General features: G+C 38.7%; 1 long non-coding RNA gene across 1 annotated transcript in view; it reads left to right on the top strand.

Annotated features, from left to right (window-relative positions):
• Positions 1 to 16,485, top strand: part of LOC108593469 (uncharacterized) — a 45,123-nt gene that overhangs the window by 5,960 nt on the left and 22,678 nt on the right. Inside the window, exon 3 of the long non-coding RNA XR_013526770.1 lies at positions 151 to 343. This is a non-coding gene — a long non-coding RNA (uncharacterized LOC108593469). The remainder of the gene's footprint in view (positions 1 to 150; positions 344 to 16,485) is intronic.

Below are 16,485 nucleotides of genomic sequence, written 5' to 3'. Positions count from 1 at the left end.
GGGGCAGTGGATATTTTTGAATAAATAGTGTAATCAGCAACAGTTGCATTTCTTCTATTTATGTTACACAAATAGTGAAAAATCATCATAGAAAATACAGAAAAGCACATGGTAAGCATTTCTAATCACCCCCAAAATTTCTCTCACTAGAAATAACTCCTGCTGTTATTATGTCGATATAAATATCTTCAGACATTTTTCCCTGGGAAATGTTTATAACACAGTCAAATGATATATACTACGTCTTAACTCACATACTGACCTAGTGGGACAAGATGAACATGTATCCACATCAGTATTCGTCTACATCCTAATTCGTACTTGTCCTCTGGAATTTCGCTGTGTGAGTACACCATAATTTATTTAATTATTGGCCATGTATATTTTTCCAATTTGACTCTTTAATAAAATGTTATAAGCATCTGATATGTACATATTTTGCACATTTAACAGACTATTGCTCTTGGATAAATTTCTAGCAGTAAAATAATTGAAAGGAAAATTTAAAAAATCCTTTTTGATACATCATTGACAGATTTTATAGCTTATTTTTGAGGCCCAGTCTTTCTTTTCCCTCTCCTACAATGGAGTAGTGTTACCATAGCAATAGGAAAAAAAATTCAGTGCTCTCATAGAAGTGCCTAATTTATCTTTGTCTTCATTTTAACTCAGCAAATTATATTTTGTGCCAAGGTTGGCACATAAAATACCTGAGCAGAGCCTCTTGTGGGTTAAGAGGTCAGTGCCCTCTGAAAGGTGACCTCTGCCATCTCTAGTTCCCATTTCACAAATTGGCTCCCCTGTTGTCTTCTGGGGAATGCTTTGTCGGGAACAGTTTGGTCAGATAAGTTGTAGTCAGTGACTAATAGGTGTCCCATCAGCATGTAATTTGGAAAATGATCAGTCATAAGGCAATTTATGGAAAGATCAATTAATTTTTGGAAAAACATGGTAGATTTATTTTGGGATCTGATACATTTCTCACAATGGTTAGAAGGCACAATGCAAGCTAACTGTCATCTGGATTTCCTTGGAGAGAGGGAGAAAATTGATTATGATGAAATGGTTAATTTAGTGATATTTAGTGCACACTCTAGAGAGGGACTGCTATTATGAAAGCTAATTCCCAAATCTGGATTTGAAAATGAGTGGTTGAAGGAAAACATGGTCATAGCTGGTGCAGATGTAACATGTGATGCATCCATGTGAGGTCTTCATGGGGTAAAGAGTGGAATGCTGGACTTGGGGAATGGGGAGGGCAGAGGTGAGCATCAGAAAAACATCTTGGTTATCCACCTGTCTCCATCGGGCTGGGAAATCCTGAAGCTAGACTTATACAACTCTTCAGTAGTGTTAACTAATATACCAGGTTACCTATTCTGTATGGCAGAAAATAAATTTACATTTATATTGTAAAATGCAGTTTCATGTGGTAACTGGAACAAGAGCCATTTTACCACATTCGTATCTTGCTTGCCTTTTTTCCTTAGAGAAGGCAGGGTAGCCACGAGGTGAGGCATGAGCTTTGGAGAAAGACAGTGGGGCGTTGAGCTTTGGCTATGCAACTTACTAACTGTAACCTAGGCTCTCACCTTTTACCTCTAAGCTTTCTCCTTTACAAAATGAGACATAGTAGCAATATCTACCTTATAGGATATATGTATTTATTTATTTCCTTAGGCCCTTGGTAAAATGGATGTATATATATCCTGTACATATGATATGTAAGATATATATATCTTATAAGGTAGATATATATATATCATATATATAGGCTATATCATATATATAATATGTAGAGAATATATATATTCTATATGTACCACATATATATATATATATATCATATATATGTAAAAGATTTTTTAAAATCCATAAAACACATAGTATGATCCCTGCCTAGCATCTAGGGAAAGTTCAGTAAATGGTGGCTATTTTTAATCAACATATTGGTTATAATTGTTTTCAAAAACTAATAGTATGCTCTAAGAGGTTTGATTCTTGGGGTCAAAGGCAATTCCATAGCCCTCAGTATCATGCCCATGGAGATGGTTTTAACTAAAACTTTAAATCTTTCTAGTCATCTTGATTTTTTGGTGCTGTGAAAAAGCAAACTCCAATATTTTAGTGAATTAGTATGTGAAATTTATTTCTTTGCATATCAGTAAAACATCAGTGCTGCTGGACAGAGAATACTTTATTTCACATGGTGATCCAGAATCCGAGCTTCTTCTTTTTGTGGCTCCACCATCACTTAAGACCCCAAATTTCATCTCTGCCAGCAGAGAAGGGAGAAGCATATAGGGGTGTTATGAGGAAGTTTTTCCTGGGCCTGGCCCGGAAGTGGTATACATCATCTCTGCTCGCATTCCAAGGCCTAACATTCCCTAGCACACCTTATTGCAAGTAGTAGGGTAAGAAATAGAACTTCTGACCAGGCACTTACTTCCTGGCAACTCTACATTGTAGAAAAGGGGCATGCATTTTGGAGAATAGCTAACTAACTGTGTAATGTATGCTGTGGTTCTAAAACATAGTCAAGGGAAGGCTGAGATGTTTTGGTTTGTCACCAAGATTTTAAAGTAAGATTTGGTGACAGAGGAGATAAATAGGAATGAAAATTGATTTGAGGATTTTTAACTGGCAAATGTAACCAGGCTGCTGATCATACCATTATAGGAAATTGGACCATTGGCCAGAACAGCCCTTTGTGGGAAAAAGAAGGGTGTTTGGGGCATACAGAATTTGACATGACTGTGAGATGTACTCTGGGAATCTTCCTTAGGCACTTGGTTAAACAGACCTAGAGCTTCTGTGTGGTCATTTTTCTTAAGGAGGACAAGTATGACCTGCCTTTAGGTTTGCCTGTATCATTTTAGTTATTGAGCTATTAGAAAATGATTCTCAGAATTCACTGTTTTGTGATAAGAGGTGCCCCACCCAAATGACGGGGAAAAGTAGGCTTTTGTTGGAAAGATTTTTTAGAATGTGTGTTTTCAAGAGGATCATGCCTAATATACCTTGGGATTATATATACTGTTACATGGTTAATGATTCATGCCACTGCTGCCCAGGAAATGTGAGTCACTCTGGAAGAGAAGAGATCTCTTGAAGAATGTAGATCCAGAAAAACTCTAGGTAAACAGCCCATGTTAGTTACAGAGTCATAGATCTGGTGTCTGCAAGCTTTTTATGGTATTTTGACTAAGTTGGCCTTGATGTGGAACAGGATGACTAGCTGCTTTATTTTATTTTATTTATTCTTTTGAAGCAGAGTCTCACTCCATCACCCAGGCTGGAGTGCAGTGGTGCGGTCTTGGCTCATTGCGACCTCCACCTCTCAGGTTCCAGTAATTCTCCTGCCTCAGCCTCCCTAGTAGCTAGGATTACAGGCATGCGCCACCTTACCCTGCTAATTTTTCTTTTTTTAGTAGAGATGAGATTTCACCATGTTGGCCAGCTTGGTCGTGAACTCTTGACCTCAAGTGATCCATCTACCTCTGCCTCCCAAAGTGTGGGGATTATAGGCATGAGCCACTGCACCCAGCCTAGCTGCTTTTATTTAAACAGAATTTGTCAAACTCACACTACAGGGTCTGAGTTTTCTTAATCCTCAGATTCTTTAAAGAAGTGTTTATTACCAACAGCAGTCTTCCTCCATAGCTTCTCATGCAGATACCTCACTTAATCATTCAGCCAGGAGTATTTTCTGTGGTATAATTTCCACTTCCTTAGTACTACCTATATTTAATTCAATATGCCTTTAGTACAGAGTATCAGTGAGTTTCTTGTGCTCAAGAATCTTCCACCTTTGGTGTTCCCAGGCCATCTTCATCTTGGCAAAAACATCTGATACATTTGGTAATGACCTTGCTTTTACCAATTCATTAATTTTTATTCTATGTGAAAACTTATTTAGTGGCACTGAGAGTCTTTTCTTGATTTCAGGTGGGGGAAAGAAAAGGTCTTTGATTTATATTACTATACTCTTTTCCTGCTATGATAATGTAGCCATTCCTTCCTTCTGTAAACAGTCATGACATATTTAGTTACCAGGCAATGAGCTAGGGGCCAGGGATGCAGAGATTACTGGGGCATGGCCAGTACCTTCAGATATCTTGAGGTTTTTTGTTTCTGTTTTTGTTTTTTAAAGGGGAGTTGACCTTCAAACAAATATGCACAGCAAAGTGGTATGAGAGGAATTAGTGAGCATGGGGTACAGTGGGGCCCCACAAAAGGAGTGGTTCATTCTGCCTGGAACAACGAGGGGATTGGAAAGAAATTTCTATCATAAAAGGTTGTGAGTAAAATGGTGGCTTGGTGTTGAATAGGCAGGCATAGAGGAGATGGGCCTCTCCGATTAAGGAATATTGTGAGCAAATTCATGTGACTCTGAAATTATGTGTGGGAAAGTACATAGTTCAGCTGACTGGACCGTAGCTTAGGTAGGGGCTTGGCTGGAGATGAAGCTTGATGTGTAAACAGTTGCTACATCTAGGAGGAGTCTGTCCTTCATGCTCAGGAGCTTGGACTTTATCTTCTAGATAATAGGGAGCCATTGAAGGAAATTAAGCATAGGAATGACATTATTGACTTTTGCGTTTTAGAAAGATCACTGAGGCAAAGGATAGAAGAACAAACTTAGAAATTCATGTTACGTTTTATTTCTGGACCACAGGGGTTGGAACATGTATTTTCATGTGTTTGAAGTGTTATCAGACATCTTTTGAGGATCACTATGACTCAGATCTAGAAGTGCAATTATGAGAAAGTACGAGAGACACGAATTCCTTTGTTCAGCAGCTCTGCGTTAAACACTGACCTAAAGAAGCTTGAGATCACCAGCCATTTCGTCCCAGTGCACTACACTCCCACCTGGAAAAGGTTATTGGTAAAACCGCACTGAAAGCTGCCCTCAGGTTCTACTGCCTTGACATCATACCATCAAGTGATAGATCTTAAATGAGAAAATATCGTGCTGGCCTGAGAAAAGGAGTGTGCCCTTTTTCTTTTCTTTTTTTGTTTGTTTAAGACAGGGTCTCGTTCTTTTACTCAGGCTGGAGTGCAGTTTGACTCACCACCCACTCCTACAAGCAAACTTTGAGCCTTTTTCAAGATAGAGTTTCATGAAGTTCCATACATACTTACTGTGGCATTTATGTATTTCTTGATCATTTAATATGTATAAAACTGTGCTGTTTTTATTAGGTTCCTCTATGTCACTGAAGTTTGTGAGTGTCATATTCCTAGCCCCAGTTTTCCCATGAGCCCTGTGGTTTTTACCATGTGATTGATTTTGCATAGCAGGGTGTTTGTTCCTAATGCCTGTGCTGCATGATGGCAGAACTGTTTTTTAAAGATTAAATATTAGCATGTACATGATAAAATTCTCAGTACAGTATTCACACATTGTGGGCAACGATCCAGATTGATTTTCTTCCCCTCGTGGAGTCATTCAATGGGGACCAGATCAAATGGGAAGAGTCTTTTTGGTAGGCATCATTAGGGGTCACACTTCACCATCAGCCAAGGGGACAGAATGTTTGGTGCTGCGCTCCTGCAGCCTGCCCTGTGTTTTCTGTTTATAAGCACATCTGCCTTCATGGGAGGTGTGCTAATTACTACTTAAACTTTGTGTCCAACTTCAAACCTACCCTTCCGTACTTAGCTTTGTTTTTGAACTGGGAGTCCCTGAAGCTGGTTCTTGAAGTCCTTAGATTCTCCCTCTAGCTGCAGTAGATGAAGACTGGGAGAGTAGAAGAGAAGAGCAGCATTTGTTCTTAGTACTATATATTTGAAGCTCCTGTTTTTACCCTGGCAGCAGTGGTTAGTTTCAGTTTCAGTTCATTTTGGTACACCCAGTGCCTGCTGGGCAGCTCCTGAGAAGTCTGGTGCCCAACTCTGCAGAGTTCCTCCTCCAGACTTCAGATTCTAATTACTCTGTCACCTCCTTACGTTCCCTAGGGGTGGTGGTTGCTTCTATGGTTTTGATGCCTGCATTGCCTCAGTGTTCCTTATTTACTTTTACAGTTCCACAACACCTGTTTAACTAATTTCTTATCTCAAATTCTCTCTAGTAAGATATTTGGTATAGTGTCTGTTTTCCTCCCAAGATGGAAGATTTAGTGACTACAATGTAACTAGAAGAAGTGGTGTTACACCACTACTGCTATTGCACTTTTGCTGTTACAGCAAAAGATAGAAGGGCTCTTTGAGGACTGAGATTTGATAGGCCTGCCTGAGACGTAGAAACCCAGACCTAGTATGACTAGGATGCCAAAGAAATGCCAATGAGATGGAGAACTTGGTTCCTGGAGCCTGAGTTCTTTTACTAGTTATTTCTTCAGTAGCCTAGTAGACCCCTTTAAATCTGAATTTCTTTATCTGGAAAAATGGGATAATAATATCAATGGGTTGTGGTCAGGTAAATGAGATGATGCTTATCTTACAAAGTGCATAGAGCAGTGACTGGCACATGAATGCATTCTCACTGAAGGTTTATCAATTTCTGTAGTGATGATGATGATCCTGGAGAGTGCCTTTTGACATCTGTGGCTGCAGTTACTAAAATACTTTTGTTTTGAAAGGCATCAAGACAGACATAGCCCATATTTTCAGCACTGAAGCATAAGTGATCATTCCCTCTTTCTACCCCTAGGAAACTTGCTGACTGTGAAAAAGAGTGACTCACCTTTTTGAAGTTCATTTTAAGCAGAAAACTTTCTTTGATGACTTGAATTTAGAATGGTTGGTTAGTTACTTTGCAGGGGAGTTGCAGCTCATCTGTTGAGGAGGCTGGTGACTGTGTTTCAGTGCTTTGTCACAAAGATTGGACGTTAGAATGTGCTGTGGCCTGAAGGCATGATAGAACAGCACTGAAGTTGCCGTGATATCACTCCAATGAAATGAGGACACTTTACTTCCCCACACTTAAAGAGAAAAAGCCTCCATAGAGTTAGTGTGAGTCTTCCATTTCAGTGAAGGGTATGAATTTGTTTTATAACATTTGGCTATATAAATGTTTTATTTTCTCATTATTCAGAACTGAAATGTGAGCCTAAGCCCATATATGCCAAAGTGGATAGATGTCCAATACTAATTGTTATGGGGTAGGGATCTTCGTAGTTTTACATGCCTTCCAGAGACCTTACACAGTTCTGACATTCTCTGCTGTGCCCTTCGTTCTGATCTACATTGGTTGTCACCGAGTGACTTACTGAAATCAACATGGTCTATTTTAAAGGCAAGTTAAGTATAGCAATCATTTGTCAAGGCTTTAAGCCAAAGGATTTGGTTCACCCTTTCCAGGTACCGTATAGTCTTATTTGGAAAATTAACTTGGGCACATATTTGCCTTCTCAAGTGAACGAAGGTTAACTCTTCCCTCTCCTTAATCAAACCATTTATATTATTTTAACCCAAACCTGGATAGAGTAAGAGGACAGGAATCCCACCCTCTGCCCTTACTACTTTCTGCTCCCTTCTAGCCCACAGGAAAGGCCCCAGAATTCAGATCAAGGGCATGGCTACATTATTATAATGGAAGAAATGCTGCTTAAAATTTTGCTACTTAAAGCAGTTACAAAAATGCAAATTCTTGTCTGAATAGATATTATGCCACAGTGCTAAATTGTAGAACTGCAGCCAAGACTTTGCTTTCAACAACTCTAAACCTTGACAATTCTGCATGTGTTCAACATATAAGGAAACTGAGGATTCAGGAACATATATGATATGCCTTAGAATATGTCAGAGCCTGGATTTAGAAGATCATTTTTAATATGTGAGGTTTTGGTACATGTTTCCTTATAAGAAGGCTGGAAAAATAGATGATTTGATGATCAACTCAAAATGAAAGAGAAAGGGCTATTCCAAAGGAGAACTTTGTACCTTGGAATTATATTTATACTTGAAAGTGTTCAGCATAGGTGTTTTGCATTTTGCCTTTAAAGAGAAAAAGTGAACATAAATATAGATAAAATTGTAACTGTGAACTAACGAATGCTCTGAGGTGAGAGGTTCTTACCTGCGGGAAGCCTGCTCATTGCATTAATGTCGCAATGGCATGCTTTGATTTCTGGGCTGGGTTGTGTGTTTGCAAGTATTTTGGAACACTGGTATTTTTAAGTTGTTGGCCTAGAGCTATTAAATATGAGATCACTGGTTATGAGGATGTGAAATCGATTACCATGACCCCTTTTCTTCTGTACCCACATATCCACATGGTGGTTTAATGACCTTTTATTTTTTTCTTCTTGTGACTTGCTTTAAGAGCACCTGGCAGAGAAAGCTATAGGCTCATAATTAGAAAATAAATATACATTTTTTAAATGGAAAAAAATCTCATCTTACCGTAAAAATCACCCATTGTGTTGCTTTAAATACTAAGCTGTCATAATGCATTTAAATTCATCCAGACAACACATTTATTGAAAGCTTACTTTGCACTAGGCACTGTTCTAAGTGTTCTGGACGTAACACTCAAAACAATACAGATTCCTGCCCTTGTGGATCTTACAGTCTTTTGAAGGAAGCAGGCCACAAACATTAGACATAGTATATACATATATACACATACATATACAAAAGGTAAGAAAGATATGCACTGTGGATAAAAAAGGAGAACAAGAGACTTCCAGAATTGGGGTGAGGATTACATCATTAAATTCAGTGGTCCAAAGGATTATATTTGCTTGAACTTATATTGGATATTGCTAAAAGTTTGAATACTAATCAACAAAGGGTTTTCAAAATGTGTCTAAGCCTTGTCTTGTTACTCTAAGGCAAATCTGACCTGTAATTTCTGTATGGGATGGTGAAAACAGATTTTTTTTTTTTTTTTTTTTTTTTTTGAAACGGGGTTTGCCTCTTGTTTACCCAGGCTGGAGTGCAATGGCGCCATCTCGGCTCACTGCAACCTCTGTCTCCCAGGTTCAAGCAATTCTCCTGCCTCACTCAGCCTCCCGAGTAGCTGGGTCTACAGGCGCTAATTTATCCCAGCTAATTTTTGTATTTTTAGTAGCGACAGTGTTTCACCTTGTTTCACCTCGTGATCCACCCGCCTCGGCCTCCCAAAGTGCTGGGATTATAGGCGTGAGCCACCGCGCCCCGCCTGAAAACGGATATTGCAATGTAGTTTCATTGTTTCAAGTCAAAAATGCTCTGGTCTTGTTTGCCTTTGTCTGTGACATCGCATGGAGTTTAACAGGCTTCGTTTCTCCACAGATATGTTCAGTCTAGAAACACTTAATTTTTGTTATGTGATTTATTCATGGTTTAATACATTCAATTAATTTGAAAAAATTAGAATAAATTTGCAGATATTCCGGCTATATGCTGTATGACACATTTATAAATTAATTATTCTTCATAAAATAATGATCGTTTATTTTTATCAGTTCTCAAATAGACTTTCTAGAGGTAGTTTTTCCAGAGATAAACACATGCCCTCTTTGTAAAGATGAGTGAGAAAAACCAATTTGATTTATTTTTGGCCAAATGTAGGTAAGCAGCTGTGGGATTAAGTTTGCAAATTTATTTATTTGTTTTTGAACAAGAAGTTTATTTAAACAAGACACTTGGAGGGAACACTATGGAGAATTCATTTTTTAGGAGTAATTTATCCCTACTTAAAGACATTGCCCTATATGTAACAGCTAGATATAAAAAAGTTATAAAATTTGTTTTGGTTTTACAATGCTGAATGAAAAACATTTAAATTCTCCAATTGAGCCAGTCAAAGATATGGAAAGACTTGTGTTGTGGTTATTGTTAAAACTGAGGACAAAATAATTTATTGGAATATAAAAATGAGAGCTGAATAAACATGCAACTCATGAAGAAAGGGAGCGTTTTTACAGAACCAGTACTTTTCCCCATCTCATCTCCATTTCATGTCCATCGAAAAATGCCAATGGCCATTTAGTTTTAAAAGAAAAAAGCAGTATGGGGCTTGTGCACATACACAAGTTACTTTATATACAATAAAGGAATAGGGAAGAAAATAAAAGAGTAGAGAATACTACAGTAGTCAGGATGTGGTAAAACCAAATTATACTTTTCTAGTTGAGACTGTATTCGTGGTCTGTAGGAAGAGCGTTCTGGAGTTAAGTAGTAAGTTCACTTGCTAGTAGACACTTGGTGTCTGCTGCTGGAACACACAGTTGTATATTCATCCTTGTATTTAACTGTGCAGGCGTGCCTGTTTCCTTTATTGGAATTTGATCTGCCTCATTGACAATAGACTTTCATTAGTTTACTAAGTGGTATATACCGAACTACACCACAGATGCATTCTGCCCATCCACCTTCAAATTAATGTGATGGTGGTTCTCAGTCTTCATTCCCTCCTTGTGCTTTTCATCAGCCTCAGTGGGTGCAGAATCTCCTCAGCTTACCACTTCACAAAGGAGGCATTGAGTCTTCACCTAAAGAGCACAGATGTGGCACCAGCAGTGGAAGAAGCAGTTTAAAAACTTAATTTGAAATCAATTTCTCACTTTTCCGTTACCTGCATTGCCAAAGGGACCCATTTTCAACAGCCTTTGAAAAATCTGGCAGGCAGTATTCAAATGCTGTTAAAATTTATTCGTCAAATATATGTTTAAAGTATTTCATTCATTTTACTAGAGTTATTTTTGCTTTGGAAAATTTTATCGTTTGACTTTTTGGCAGTCATCAACCTATATAAATCATTGTAAAGTCCCATTATGGCTATACTATTTCAAAGAAGGATTAAAACACAACTATTTAACAAAAGTGTTCCTTTTTTCATAGCTTTTTTTTTTTTTTAATGGAAACAAGTTTCTTTTGACCATGAAAGATGGTCTGAAAGAAATAATACGGTCCATCAAATGCTGTCCAAAGTTGCTAATTCTTCCATTAATGTATACATTTTAACTAGTATGTGTGGAAAGGAGCCAGGCATGGTGGCACATGACTACAATTCCAGCTATTGAGGAGGCTGAGAGGCAGGATTGCTTAAGGCCAGGAGTTTTAGACCAGCATGGGCAACATAGTGAGATCCTTGTCTCTACAAAAATAAATAAATGAAATAGGTGTGGACGGAAAAAAAGGAAAAAGAGCTGATAATATGAAACTCTCCTCCTTACTTTGGTTCCAAAAGATCTGTTTAGTGCTTTTCAACCCCAGCATCTCTGCTGTGGAACACAGATGTGCAACTTCGTAACCACCCTGTGCCCTCCCTCTAAGGGAGATGAGGAGTGAAAAGGAACCAAGTAACTACTTGGAGGCAGACACTGTGCTAGATACCAGTGACAGTCACGATGTGGCTGACACCGTGCTGTCTGTTCCGAGCTCACTGTATAGCACATTGGGCCGTTGTCATGTGTAGTCTACATTTAATCCTTTGAGATGAGTAGCTGATCTTACTGCCATTTTGCAGGTAAAAAAACTGATACATAAGGAATTAAAGGCAGCCTAAAAATACAGGTGTTAGCCAATTTGGCTGGATTTCAAATTGGTGCTTTTTTTCTCATAGTGAAGCAAGTTATGAATACCAAAGTATATTGATGTTTCTTGCTCCTCTTATCCAGGAAACTCTGAGGAGCCCTTAGAGAAACATTTCAAACACATCCCTGTTACTGTATCATTGAACCGTTTAGCCTTCCTAGTTCTCTCCTTTCTCTCATGGCACTGGGTACTGTCCAACATTATAATGTGTCTGTTAATTTAGAATTTTGTTTAGTGGTGGTAGAAATTTTAATTAGCAGTTATTCACAGCACCTAGAATAATACCTGGCTTCCAGTAGGCATTAAATAAATATTTACTGAATCAGTGCATGAATCCATCCTCCTCCACTGCTTCAAGCTGCTTACTTACCCCCATGCTCTGCACTGGCTGGAGATTCTAAGAAGGGAAGGCTGCTGCTCCTGCCTACCCAGGGCAGAGCACCTTCTATCCTTGCTCATTGACTGCCCACTTTGGAGAAGCAGGCCCCGTGGTTGTGAAACCTTTTGTCTGACTTAGGATGTAATTTCTAGCTCTGAAATCCTTTTGACCATCAAGAAATTCACCTAGGATGTCCTTGTATAATAAAATTGTTCTTAAAACTCCCTGAAATGCTAAGGAAAGCCAGGTTAAAGAACTCTCATTTTATCTACAGTACTTACCAGGAGACTCAGATCATTCAGTCCTAATATCTGTGAAAGTAAGTCATCTGAGAGTCAGAGCAAATGTATTTCAATAAATAAGAACTGGCAAGTTTATTTTAATAAATAAGACTGTAGAGATCAAATGCCAACTACTCACTAGTCCCACATGCCCTCTAAAACCTTTAAAAGAAAGCCAGAATATCAACATCAGTTCGCTTTTTATTTCTCTTCCTTGGAAATTTTGAACCTAATGTTAAGTTTGCTTTGAGAAGAGAGAAGAAAACATAAAATCTGTTTATATCCAAGGCCAACTGGTATGCCCCGTAGGGCCCTTCTGGCTTAAAAAAGTAGCATTAGTTCAGATGCCTACGCTCTAGTAGGGTCTCTAATTTATGGTACTTTCTGCTACAGAGATGATCTCCAGACTTTAAAATTTGGATCAGATGATACAAACTAGTGGTTGCTCAGCTGCATCTAGCACCAGGTGTATTTTTTGACCTGGATGACTTTTATTTTCATTGCCAACATTTCAAAATTGGGGGATTTCACAGTAAAATTTGTATTTTCACATCTCTTGAAATCTCACATTTCCCATACTAGACCTGCGTGCTGTCATGGCAAAACACTGGGCTAGAGCTGAATAGTGGCTGCCCCTTGAATCGGGCCTGGATTTGCCACTTTGTCCTAGTTCTCTCTGTTCTCGAAGCATTTCCCATGCTTGCTTCCCTCAAATACTTGTCTGGCTCCCACCGAATTTAGGGAGCAACTGATTCAAGGCTGGCTTAAAAACTCCATTCTTGGTCATACCTCATACCTTTGCTCTCTCTTCCTCAAAGTACTGTGTCTTTCTTTGGATCTGTTTTTTTTTTTATAGCAATGCCCAGGTTTCACCAGGGTGGCCAAATTGATTGGAACCTTTTGGGAAAGACTCAGAAAGCTAATTTGGAGACTGGCCTGTGTCTCTGCTATTTTACTGAGACTGGAGTATTTGATTCAGTGTTTGCGAAATGAAAGAAGATAGACTGTACCTTCTCCTCCTTCCTGAGCTTTATCCCATCAGGAGGAGCCTCAATAGAAATCCTCAGTAGACCTTCAACGTGCCGTGCTAATAACTAGAGCCAGCACCAGCTATCTTGTCTGTACAGCGGGGTAAGCACATTGACAGTCCCCTTCCTGCCCACCCACTCCTTTTGATACTCAACACTCTTCTTCTTTTGCAGCCTGTTTTAGTTGGCTTTTATGTGACCCAGTAGATAGAAACCTTAATGTCAGTGCCATTAAATCAGTACCTACAAAAAAATCTGAAAATGCTAAGCCCTGGCAGGAAGAATGTCCCAATTACTGTTGATAAAAGTACAGTGAGCTAAAAACAAAAGTAACTTCAGCAAGGAGAAAGGATGAAGGTACAGCTCCTCCGGCTCCCTTGGAATATGCAAGGAGTCTCAAGAATTAATCTTCTTTGCTAAGTGTATGTATAACTATTTTAAGATAGTTTCTTTTAAATTTAGTTCACTGGTTGAAAGGGCCACTGACTGTTCCTTTCCAAGGATAGGTTTTTAAGACTCTGGGACTTTTAGTAAGAGTGAGTGTGTGTGTGTGTGTGTGTGTGTGCGCGCGTGCATGCGCGCACACGTGCACAACGAACATGCAATGAAAAAAGAAGATATAAACTGCTGTCTTCTCTAAGATCCATGTATTTGAGATGTCATGAAGTTTGCACTGTATGTCCCCAGTGCATCAGAGGAATCAGTAGGGCTCGTGTGAGGAACAATCATGCCAACTTTGATGAGCTTCAGAGAGAATTTTGTGTGCTGTCCTGAGATCTGATCTGAGTTTTTGATGGATATAAAAGACATAGAAAATTTTTACATACTGGGAATCTGTTTTGTTGTTATATATGAAAAACAACTATTAGCTTTGAAATACTCTTCTCCTTTTTGCCCAGCTGTCTCCTGCTTATCATTTAAAACTCTTTATTCAAGAAACCTTTAGAGCTCCCATCTCCGTCCTTATCTGAGCAAGGGATACCTTCTCTTTGCTCAAAATGGCATCTGTAATCCTCCGGTGCACTGTCTTGTGATCAACACTGTCTCTTGTGAGACTCCAGGCAGTATCCTTTTGAAAGACATGTCTGTTTCTTTCATCTTTTTATCCTCAGTGCCTAGCACATAATAGGAGTGCAGTATATGATAACTGAATTTTAAAAGTGAGTGGATAATTGGATGAATGAATAGAGGAATACATGCATTTTTTAGTGATTGCCAGCTTAGCATAATTTCTGGATTTTTACATATGATTGAACTAAAATATATCTCCTGTGGTGACTTGTCATTTTGTTTTATTTTATGGATTTGCATATTCTGACTTTAAGTTCTAGTATATGGCATGTTTTAGTTGAGCATAAGTATGAAGCATTTTTTTCCCAATTGGTAATTGGAGTATTCTATGAAAATATGTGGTGTTGAAAAAAGGGACTTGGCCTTAAAGCGAGGGCAAAATGGAAACATTTACTAACATATTGACAGGTTTGGTTATAGCAGCACTGAGGAACTTCATAGAAATTATTTTTACTTCTAGGCCATTTCTTCTACAAGGAGAAGATCCATGGAGATTTGCCAACTTCTTTATAGATCCAGAATCTTAGTGTAGGAGGGGACAAAAACACCTCAGAATGCTCGGATTTAATCCACCTTATGGACGTCTTTTTTGCTGCATTTTTTAAAAATTCAGATTTGAATGCCATTAGAGGAAGCATGCGGTCTCCAAAGTCACATTTTTATGGTAGCTGCCCAACTCCCGAGGACATTTACTCCCTCCATTCTGTCTGTCCGTTTCTTTACACACTTTTTAAAAATACTTTAAGTTCTGGGATACACGTGCAGAACGTACAGGTTTGTTACATAGGTATACACATGCTATGGTGGGTGGCTGTACCCATCAACCCGTCATTTACATTAGATATTTCTAATGCTGTCCTTCCTCTAGGCCCCTACCCCCCAACAGGCCCTGGTGTATGATATTCCCCTCCTTGTGTCCCTGTGTTCTCACTTGTGAGTAAGAACATGCAGTGTTTGGTTTTCTGTTGCTATGTCAGTTTGCTGAGAACGATGGTTTCCAGCTTCATCCATCCCTCTACCTGCAAAGGACATGAACTCATCTTTTTTTATGGCTGCATAGTATTCCGTGGTGCGTATGTGCCACATTTTCTTTATCCAGTCTAAGATTGATGGGCATTTGAGTTGTTACAAGTCTTTGCTATTGTGAATAGTGCTGCAATAAGCATGCATGTGCATGTGTCTTTATAGTAGAATGATTGATAATCCTTTGGGTATATACCTAGTAATGGGTTGCTGGATCAAATGGTGTTTCTAGTTCTAGATCCTTGAGGAATCGCCACACTGTCTTCCACAATGGTTGAACTAATTTATACTCCCACCAACAGTGTAAAAGCTTTCCTGTTTCTCCACATTCTCTCCAGCATCTTTTGTTTTCTGACTTTTTAATGATCATCATTCTAACTAGCATGAGATGGTACCTCGTTGTGATTTTAATTTGCACTTCTCTAATGACCAGTGATGATTAGCTTTTTATCATACGTTTGTTGGCTGCATAAATGTCTCCTTTTGAAAACTGTTCATATCCTTTGCCCACTTTTTGATGGGATTGTTTTTTTCTTGTAAATTTGTTTAAGTTCCTTGTAGATTCTGGATATTAGCCCTTTGTCAGATGGATAGATTGCAGAAATTATTTCCCGTGCCTGTTTATTCTGATGATAGTTTCTTTCGCTGTGCAGAAGCTCTTTAGTTTAATGAGATACCATTTTTCAATTTTGACTTTTGTGGCCATTGCTTTTTGTGTTTTAGTCATGAAGTCTTTTCCCATGCCTATGTCCTGAATGGTATTGCCTAGGTTTTCTTCTAGAGTTTTTATGGTGTTAGGTCTATCAATTTTTATATATCTTACTCTCATTACCTCTTACCGTAGAGGTATAAGGACTTACCCATGGTCATGGAGTTCAAGCCTTTCGCCTTTCAATTCACTACAACCTCACTGTTTTTGTAGGCACCTCGGAGAGTCCCACCTCCAGCAACAACAATAAAGGCAATTTTTTTAGTGATTTAAAATGCGAGCATTTGAGTCAAAAAGTCTCAAAAAGCAAAAAGATCTTTCCCTGTAAGGCAAACATTCATTGAACTAAAACTTTAAAGAAAGTGTGTTGCTTTTGTTGACAGCCTCATGCATGAGAGCTTTGTTTTCTGTTTAAGAGCCAGCTTAAACCCAAGCCTTAAATGTGTCTGATGCAGGAGTCTTGGCTTTAGTGGGGACTCTACAGATAAAATAGTTTCAAAACCCACTACACCTCCAAAAATA

Source organism: Callithrix jacchus, chromosome 1 (assembly GCF_049354715.1).
Source record: "Callithrix jacchus isolate 240 chromosome 1, calJac240_pri, whole genome shotgun sequence".
NCBI lineage: Eukaryota > Metazoa > Chordata > Mammalia > Primates > Cebidae > Callithrix > Callithrix jacchus.
The sequence above is the reverse complement of the archived record's forward strand: the minus strand, read 5'-3'. Positions and strand labels throughout refer to the sequence as shown.